Here is a 10980-nt window from a genome sequence, read left to right on the forward strand (position 1 = left end):
GTCCTCATTTCTATCTGTTGGTTTACCAGTTCTCTTTTTAGCAGTTTGTGTTCTGCTGTTCAATTTATCTAGAATAATGATAATTAACTGCTTGAAATAGAGAATCTAAAAAAAAAAAAAAAAAAAAAAAAAAAAGGCCAATAGCTTATTGTCTCTCTCATATAAAAAAGTATCCAGAAAGATGCTTTCTTGTGCTGTGAGGTCACAGTAATCTTAGCATTTGGCTTCCATTCGTAAAGTCACAGCACAGGGACACCTGGGTGGCTCAGTCAGTTAAGCATCTAACTCTTGGTTTTAGCTCAAGTCCTGAACTCAGTGTTTTGAGATCAACCTCCCCATTGGGCTCTGTGCTCAGCGAGGAGTCTGCTTAAGACTCTTTCTGTCCCTCTTCTCCCACCTTCTCTCTCTCTCAAATAAAATAAATAAATCTTTTTAAAAAAATAAAATAAAGTCACAGCATGGTTCCTGGAAACTTAGCCAATAAGCTCTGCTCATATTTCACTGGCCAAAATTTAGTAACAAAGCCAGACTTACATGGGAGGCTAAGAATGTTTTTGCTTTTTGTTGTTGTTGTTGTTGTTTATTTGTTTGTTTACAAGTAGGAACATTCTCCAGAACTCTATTAGAAAGAAGAGAGAATGAAAGGAGGAGGTGTGTGAAATTATGTCTCTGTCACACTATTAATTAAACATTTATGTCAACTATCTTTTTCCTTCTAGATAGCTCGCTTGACTCTGAAGACCTGCCCAATTTTTCTGGGTCTCTCTCTCTCTCTCTTTTTTTTTTTTTTAATTTTCCCTTTTGCATTTTCAGTTATTTAAATACATTGCTTTTGTCATTTCTAGTTGGAATTCTCTCTCTCTCTCTCTCTCTCTCTTTTATTTTATTTTATTTTCAAGTGGGCTCCACGACTGGCACTGAGATCAAGAGTCAGACACTTTGGGCACCTGGGTGGCTCAGTTGGTTAAGTGTCTGCTTTTGGATCCAGTCATGATCCCAGAGTCCCAGGATCGTGTCCTGATCAGTGGGGAATCTGTTTCTCTCTCTCCCTCTGATCCTTCCCCTCATCCTTCTCTCTTTAACTCACTCTCTCTCTCACAAACAAATAAAATCTTAAAAAAAAAAAAAATGTCAGACACTTAACCAACTGAGCCACCCAGCTGTCCCTTAGTCAGAATTCTATATCTAAGGTTCTTATATTGGAGTGTGGCCTAATTCTGGATCTGCTGATTCTATCCTAGTTGTTTGTTTCTTAACATGTTTTGAAATTTTAGATTGTGAGCTCATTATCCTCAGAGTTTAATCTGTGAATATTTTCAAAATAGGATGAATGCAAGTCTTTCTATAGTGATTTTGCATTTTTTTCAACAGTGGTAGAAACAAATGCTTCTAATATCAAAACTCAGGAATAATTAGCCTGCAGTATAAATTCTCAGTATAAACTTTTTTCCCCTATCTACAGCCCAGTTGGAGAGAGATTTCCTTGCTATTAACCTGATAGGTAGAGTTTTCTACTATTTCATTCTTTTACTTTGGGTATATAACTTCCCAGATTCTGGACCCAAATGAGGGATGTCAGTCCCAACTCCCAGTGAGGCACAAGTTCTAAGTTTTCTTTCTTGTCCCTTGTTAGATATCAAAAAATAGTTATCCTATACATTCATTGTGGCAAGCATTTCGTAATGTATATAATTGTTAAGTCACTCTGCTGTATACTAGAAGCTAATATTTTATATTAATGGTACATAAACTTTGATTAAAACAAACAACTAGTTACCCTCTTCAGGGTAACCTCCAGGGAAGTCTTAGTAGATGTCTATATACTCAACAACCTGGCTTTTAGTTATGCTTTGATTTTAAGCCTTGGGGTTGTAGTTTATATTCTTGTGCTTTCAAAAGGAATGTATTTGGGGCACTTGGCTGGCTCAACGGGTGGAGAATGCAACTCTTCATCTCGGTGTTGTGAGTTTGAGACACAAGTTTGGTGTAGACATTACTTTAAAAAAAAATGTACATTATATTTTATCCATCACTTATAGGATTTTTTATTAGACGTGTTTTTAGTAATTTTGTCTGTCACAATTCTTTAACTAGAACTCAAAGTCAAGCATTCCTTTTAAGATGATGGATTGCCTATGTTGAGCTTTTGAAATTTTGAAATTCATGCCATAAACATCTAAGAGCCTATAAAAGAAATTGTTTGTCCTGATTGAAATGGGACCACCCAGTCAGAGCCTTAAGTTCTCAGGATGGTTCTTGGTCTCCAAAGGGAACCATCCAGTCAGGCCAGTCATCTGCTAGGCTACAGTTCATTCTTGCCACAGGCTATATTTCTCTTCCCCATTTTCTCTACTTCTTGGGCCAACATCTTATTGCAAAGTTGGATTGCATTTCTACTTTGGTTCTAAAGCTCACACTACTCTTAGGAATTTAAGGAGATGGTAACAGGACATGTCTTTTTCTCTCTCTGTAGTCCAACCTCGACATTTCACTCAAGAGAATCCTGCCTGAGTTTTGCTCTCTGACATTCATGAAACCATGAACTTGCAGGACTAGTGTTCAAATCCAGGTGGGCCCCTCTCCAGAAACTAAATTCTTATCAATCACAGTACACTTTCTTGTTCTCCTTTTTTTACTTTTTAAATCATGCACACCCTTGTTCCCCTCCTACTGTTCCTCAGTTTTCTTCCTTTTGGCTTCAAGTACTAACTTTCAACAAGACCAGGAGGTGAAGATTCTCTAAATGACTTGTGAAGGTATGTCCCCAGATTTCAAAGTCACCAGTGTTTCATGATGTTTTTTTTTTTTTTTTCTGTGGTTTCTTACCAAATGATAGAGTATCACTTTTGCGTTAAAAGCTCTTGAAAAACTTCTTGGCAGGAATCAATTCTAAGCAAAATGTTCCAATTAACTTGCAAACACCAAGAAGTACTCCATTTATAATGGAAATGATGAGCTCATCACTGGATTTTGCTCTATGAATAAAGGACCCCAAACAATCCTATTTTTTAAAGCCTGTAAATCATTTTGGTTTTATAACTATTAATCTTATCTTTTCAGTTTCTCTCTTGCTAGAGAACAGCCTCTAAAAAGTTACTCTTAAAGCCAAGGTGGAGAAAACTTTTTGACAAAATGTCCCATTCAGGAGATAAAAGAATCATGAGTCGTGAAAGGAAAAACTTATTTAACCTACCCCCATCAGTTTCAAGAGGAAAGGGGAGAGAAGGTCAGAGAATGAAGTCACTTGCCCAGGACTGCTTGACAACCACGTGGCAGAGCTGCCTGCAAGATCCAGACATCAGGTGGCTTGAGCCCAATCCAGTGTTCTTGACAAGTCACCATATTTTTTAAGCTGATTAAAAAGCTTTTGTGTAATCTGTGCTATGTTTCTTTCTTCTTTTTTTTTTTTTTAAAGATTTTATTTATTTATGTGACAGAGATCACAAGTAGGCAGAGAGGCACACAGAGAGAGAGGAGGAAGCAGGCTCACCTTTGAGCCACCCTGGGATCACGACCTGAGCCGAAGGCAGAGGCTTTAACCCACTGAGCCACCCAGGCATCCTTCTGTGCTATGTTTCTGCTTGAGTGAAGCAGTGATTCGAAGAATAGCTCTAGGAAAGCAGTGACACTATGTATCCATTGAGTCATACTTATACCTTATTTCCAATAGGGCCTCATTTGTTTATCTATTTACCCATTTGGAAAGAACTGCTCCACAAACTCAGCACACATGCAGTCACAGTTCTTTTAATTTTTTTATGTAATAATATAAAAACATGCATATTTTGTTTTTGTGGTTGGGTGTTTTGTTTTGTTTTGTTTTGGCAGGAAGCAGTTCAAAATCTTCCTCTTGAGGTTCTTCTTGGATTTCCCAAAGAACTCTAGGGAATTGTATGATTCAAAGGAAGGCATCAGGCAGGTTTCTACACTCATACAGAATCAGAGATATCATCCCACCAGCCCTCAACTGCTAATGATTCTCCATATTTTATGAAGTTGAGGTTGAAAAGTTGTTAGTCACGTAGAAAGCATCACCTGCTGACCCAGATTCCTGAGCTGACCATTGTAGTCTTTATGGAATGATCCCATTTCTTAAATTCCAAATCCATTTTAGAGTACTCTGGCCATGGGTTTGCAAGGTTGCAGCATTTTGTGTTCAAATGCAAAGTGCCTTTATTTTTATTTTATTTTTTTAAAGATTTTTATTTATTTGACAGATCACAGACAGATCACAAGTAGGCAGAGAGGCAGGCAGAGAGAGAGAGAGAGAGAGAGGAGGAGGCAGGCTCCCTGCTGAGCCACCCAAGTGCCCCTGCAAACTGCCTTTAAATGAGTGAGCCAAATCAGACATGCTGGGTCATTTACTTACTTATGTAATAAATATTTATCATGTGTCCTGGATGTGGAGTGTCTACTATGTTCCAGGCACTATGTTTTGTTCTGAAGATACAATGGTCAACAATCCAGACAGGGTCTCTGCTCTTAGGAAGTTTATATTCAAGTCTTTAGGACTTGATAAAACACCTACAATCCCATGGACCTAAAATGATGACTCCTTTCCTTCTCTAGGGTTTCATAGGTAGCTTCCTAAGAAGCATATCCCTTTAAAATCTCAAAATGTAGGGACACCTGGGTGGCTTAGTGGGTTAAGCCTCTGCCTTCAGCTCAGGTCATGATCTCAGGGTCCTGGGATTGAGCCCGGCATTGGGCTCTCTGCTCAGCGGGGAGCCTGCTTCCCCCTCTCTGCCTGCCTCTCTGTCTACTTGTGATCTCTCTCTGTCAAATAAATAAATAAAAGTCTTTTTAAAAAATATTTTAAAAATTTCAAAATGTAGGGGCGCCTGGGTGGCTCAGTGGGTTAAGCCGCTGCCTTTGGTTCAGATCATGATCTCAGGGTCCTGGGATCGAGTCCCGCATTGGGCTGTCTGCTCGGCAGGGAGCCTGCTTCCCTCTATCTCTCTGCCTGCCTCTCTGTCTACTTGTGATCTCTCTGTCAAATAAATAAAAAAAATAAAAATCTTAAAAAAAAAATTTTCAAAATGTAGGTAGGGGCACCTGGTTGCCTCACTGGTGACATGCGACTCTTGAGTTTGGGCTTCTAAATTCAAGCTGCACATTGGGCGTAGAGATTGCTTAAATTTTTTAAATAAAATAAACAAAACAAAGATCTCAAAATTTAGGAGCTCCTGGCTGGCTCAATCAGTAGACCATGTGCCTCTTGATCTTAAGGTCATGAGTTCAAGCCCTATGGTGAACACAGAGATTACTTAAAATTAAACAAAATAAAATAAAATAAAATCTCAATATTCAGACAATCTGATCACTCCCTCTTTACTTATTTACCTGCATAGTGGTCTATGTTCCCAACCTTTTAAAGGAGGTTTTCTCACAGTTTCTGGGAAACTCTGTTTCCCACTCCCAACTCACTACCACACATACAAACACAGACAGTCCCGGAAGAGATGACCTGAAGTGATGGAGAAATGCACCTAAGGGAGCCTGCCTTTGGAAGGAGACCACCAAAGCAACTCCAGGCAATAGGTCTCTATCCTTCTGGAGCAGAGGGTTGAGTTGGGTAGATGCTGCCATCAGTAATTCAAAAAGGAATTTCCTGGCACCTTACTACCTACAGAGGATATAAATATAGTATTGGGTGAGCCAACACAGAAATAAATAGTTTTCAAATTAAAAGGGATCAACTACCCCAATGTTTCTCAAGTTGTTTTCCAGAAAGCAAGTAACCAGTAAATGGTGAGAGATAAGTCAGATAGAGAAGTCAAGTCCTGAGGACAGAAACATTGCTTGGGGGAAATGATGGAGAATATGTGTTCCTGAAGCCCACTCTATGTATCCGGCATGGCTTCATCTAAATTCAAAGAAAGTATGTTGACCCAATGTTAGTGAAATTATGATGAAGATGATTAAAGGAAACTTTGCAAATGTTGATAGATAGTGTAAAAAAAGATTAGTGGAATCTCCTTTCTTTAAAGTTTCTCCCCTGTTGACCAAGAAAAGTGTAAGACTCCTCCCCCAAGCAAGCCTTGTCCCTAGATCTGTGCCCCATGCCCATCTTGTCCCTAGATCTGATCCCCAGCCCCATGTTTATGCCTTCAGTCACCAAGTACTGAGTGTCTATCTTATGCCAACTTAGGTGCTGGTCTAAAAACCTGGACCTACTTCTGAGTAAGTGTGTGTGGAGTTAAGATATGAACTTTCATTTAAGAGGCAATAGTCAGAAAGCAGGAAAGAATGTCCAATGGTAAAAAGACAGTCTCCTCAACACATGGTGTTGGGAAAATTGGACAGCCACATGCAGAAAAGTGAAACTGGACCATTTCCTGACACCACACACAAAAAGAGACTCAAAATAGATGAAAGACCTCAATATGAGAAAGGAATCCATCAAAATCTTTGAGGACAACACAGGCAGCAACCTCTTTGACCTCAGCCACAGCAACTTCTTCCTAGAAACATTGCCAAAGGCAAGGGAAGTAAGGACAAAAATGAACTATTGAGACTTCATCAAGATCAAAAGCTTTTGCACAGCAAAGGAAACAGGCAATAAAACCAAAAGACAACTGACAGAATAGGAGAAGATATTTGCAAATGACATATCAGACAAAGGGCTAGTATCCAAAATCTATAAAGAACTTATCAAACTCAACTCCCAAAGAGAAAATAATCTAGTCAAGAAATGGGCAGAAGACATGAACAGACATTTCTGCAAAAAAGACATTCAGATGGCCAACAGACACATGAAAAAGTGCTCCACATCACTCGGCATCAGTGAAATACAAGTACAATGAGATACCACCTCACACCAGCCAGAATAGCTAAAATTAACAAGTCAGGAAATAGATGCTGGTGAGGATGTGGAGAAAGGGAAACCCTCCTACACTGTTGGTAGGAATGCAAGCTGTTGCAGCCACTCTGGAAAACAGCATGGAGGGTCCTCAAAAAGTTGAAAATAGAGCTACCTGACGACCCAGCAATCGCACTACTAGGTATTTACCCTAAAAATGCAAATGTAGTGATCTGACGGGGCACGTGCACCCAAATGTTTATAGCAGCAATGTCCACAATAGTCAAACTATGGAAAGAGCTTAGATGTCCTTCAACAGATAAATGGATAAAGAAGAAGTGGCATATATATACTACAGAATACTATGCAGCCATCAAAAGGAATGAAATCTTGCCATTTGCGATGACATGGATGGAACTAGAGGGTATTATGCTGAGCAAAATAAGTCAATCAGAGAAAAGACAATGATCATATGATCTCCCTGATATGAGGAATTTGAGAGGCAAAATGGGGAGTTTGGGGGGTAGGGAAGGAAAAAATGAAACAAGATGGAATCAGGAGGGAGAAAAACCATAAGAGACTCTTAATCTCACAAAACAAACTGAGGGTTGCTGGGCGGAGGGTGGTTGGGAGAGGGAGAGGGCAGTTGGGTTATGGACATTGGGGAAGGTATGTGCTATGGTGAGTGCTGTGAAGTGTGTAAGCCTGACGATTCACAGACCTGTACCTATGCAGCTAATAATACATTGTATGTTAATTAAAAAATTAAATTAAAAAGAGGCAATCGTCAGTACAAAGCATATTTGAGGTTAATGACTTGATTACAGTTGAGTTTCAGGAAGGTGAATCCAGGTAAGTAGGACAAGGTTAAGGAGAGGAAATATGTAGGCAAAGTGAACAGAGGGAGGCCATCATGTCATGTGAGGTGATGAGAACTTGAGCTACAGTAGTGGCAGTAGAGATGGAAAAAGAGGGAAGTCTCAATCCGAGTTGTTTTTGTTGAGCTAATGTGAGGTGTTGGTAAATACATTTGATATGGGGCTAAATGGAAAAATTACTAGCCTTTTGATTCTTTCCTCATAAATGATTTCTGTTGCTGGGGACAAAAGCAGGAGTGGAGACAAGACATTAGTTGAATATTTGCAACCAGAATTTAATGATATAATCAACTATTAATTGTATGATAATTATAAAGTAATAAAATAAAATATCAACTATCCAATTTACCTTGGGCATGAAAGTGCCCTCAACTCTTTTAAGAAAAATACACGACATCCAATATTTATAAATAACCTGTGATAAACAATGAGTTTTTTCCCCAGTGCCACAAAATATAACTGAGTGAGGATCTCAAAATTAAGGGAGATGACCCAACCAAACTAACTTCTTTTTACTGAAGTTTCCACACCATCCCATCCAGGTGGTAGAAAAATAAACATTTTTTCCTGACTGTAGGGAAAGGATAGCCCTGGAGAAAAACCTATTTCCAACTTTTTGCATAAGGCTTGGATGTTAAGAAAACTTCTGCCAGAAACAAAAGGTGCAGAAATGCAGAGAGGCAGGGTGGTGAAGATATGTGAGACTGGAGAAGTGACTGCATGGACAGAGTAATTCCTCGGTGTGGAGCACGGAATGAACTCCTGATAATCACTTGTGAAAGAAAGAAAATTATGCTGTGTTTCAGAGTGGAGTGGAATGTTTTTAGCTCAGTATCTTAAAATCACCATTAGAATGGAGGAAAACTCTGAATCCCAAGGCAACTAGTAAAACAAAGACAATAACAAATAATGATCCCTTCATAAATTTATTCTGATGGTTATACCTTGTGTTCCATCTTTTGCCAAGCTGTCAGCAGCAAGACATGCAGACACACGTAAGCTTTAAACTGTTTGACCCCGCCTAAGAGTGGAATTAAGCCAGAGGCTCTCACTGCAGTGATAGCCCATGAAACCGAAGCGGATCCCTCTTCTGTGATGTCACGGGTCTCTTCTCATCAGAGAATCATCTCTCCAGCTCCTCTGCACTGCCTCTTGCTTCTTCAACTTTGGATGCATTTTCTCTATAAAAATCATGCAAGTCTGTTGCCCTCTCCCTAAGAAATCGGTGCATTTTTCTCAGGGGGCCCTCCCTGCCCCTGAAATAAGAGAGCCTCCCTCTTCTCATTCCCACAGGTACAGAATGGTAGAAGAGACCCCAGAGAGCCTACAGAAAGGAAACCAGTTGGTGTTCCAAGTGGAAAGAGCAGTGTAATAATAAATCTGTAAATAAACCATAAAATTCGAAGAGGACAGATAACTTAATGGAATGGGCAGGCAGAAGAGAACCTCTCATAAAAAGGAGAGCCTCTAAAGGATTTTCCACCCATTCGGGAAGTAGTTCTGTGGCAGGTACTGTCTTCATTCTTCTGTGGGCAAGGAACTAGAAGTCAAGAGCTAAGAGACTAGAGTCTGAGCCACTCGGCCAGGACCTCTGTCCTGCGGAGCTCCCTGCCTTTTGCCTTTGTGAGGTCAAAACCAGTAGATATTCCCAGCCCCCTGTTGCCAAGGTTCATATGAGGGGAGAAGGCATTGGTCTAACCTACTGTGTTCCAAATGTAGGAGAACATGTGTTCTTTGGTCAGAAAGAGAGGAAGAAGGATTGCAAAAGACACAGCAGGGAGGAGTGGGTAAAAACAGACACCGAGAAGCATTCTGCAGGATTTACAGTCCTCAACATGCTTTCACATGCATGTTCTCATTCGCTGTAATAACTCTGCATTTTTAATGTGCACTGCTTTTTGCAGAGGAAAAAAATTAAGACTCTGTAAGGGCAGGTACCTTGTCCAAGGTTGAGGAGGAAATCAAACACCACATTGTGGCTCCAAATCCTAGCCTATTTGCTTGTTTTCTATTGCACAGGGATTGTAGATTTTGTTGAAGGATTAATTTCTTCTCCAAGTGTTCAAGGGCCAGTTTTCTTAGATGCACAAACACCCATTTTCCTGGAGTCTATACTAAGTCCTTTCTTCCCTCACCAGTTTTGACTCTACCATTGGAAAACAACCAATTGCTGGTCCTGCCCCTCTTCCCTCTAGCCTTCCTGGGAGAGCCCTAACAAGGAGAGTGGCAGGGAGGTGTGCAGTCCTAATAAAGATTAAGGAAGATCTACTGGCCCCTATGTCCTATGGAGGGTTGTGTATCCCTATGCTAGCATCACTTGCGAATGGTTGGCTTGGATTTGAAATTCACACTCCCAAAGATGGCATTCCCTTCTTTGTGTCTCATCCTGCCCTGAAATAGCTATCTCCCCTTCAAGTCTCTAACGACTAAGATTTCCATCTCACACCACAGTTTCACAATAATTATGTGGTTTCTCTGTATCCTATCCACCCCCGCATGCGTATGATCTTCTGCTTGGACACAAATCTCCCTACGACTGGGTCTGCGATGTGTACAGTGTGATGCCTAATAGTTACCTATCTACTTGGACTTCTGCTGACTAGCCTTTATCAGCTTACTTGCCAATTATTTTGTGAAATAGTAAAATTAATTGCTACTGTGTTTTGGGCATATAAGTGCCTAGTACCACCAATGGCAATTCAACTTGGGCCAACAACATACTTCTGCCAAGGCTTGTCAAAGCAAATTGGTGATTTGTTCAAAACAACTTGGCAAGAAATTTTATACGGTAGACAAGAAGGGTCTATGTGTTTTGTAACACATGTATGAAAACTTTATATCCTTAAATAGTCTATAGAATGAGACCTTGATAATCACATGCCCTCAAACATCCAAAAAAATTAGATTAGAATGAGAAACTATAGGAGAACACCCTTTAAGCCCTATTGTTTCACTTTGCCCACGTGGTGGGGGAGGGAGGGACAATGAAACACACTCGCATTCTCATACCAATTGTTTTTCTCTGCTTCGATAAACACAAAAGTCTAAAAGCTATCATCAGTGATTTTGGAAATAATTGGAGCCTCTATATTGAAATGCATTGGGAGTTCATTACACCATTGAGAAGGATACAGTCCATTTACTGTTATTTAACCACATTAATCATTATGATGAAATATGCTCTGAACTAATTCATGAATTTCATACTTGGACAATTACAGCGCTGTATGAGGTAATGACTTAAAGCAGTGACAGGTAAACTCCTTCCATCTTGGCTACAGTGAGTAAGTCGGCGCTTTC

Source organism: Mustela nivalis (assembly GCF_964662115.1).
Source record: "Mustela nivalis genome assembly, chromosome: 2".
Classification (NCBI taxonomy): domain Eukaryota; kingdom Metazoa; phylum Chordata; class Mammalia; order Carnivora; family Mustelidae; genus Mustela; species Mustela nivalis.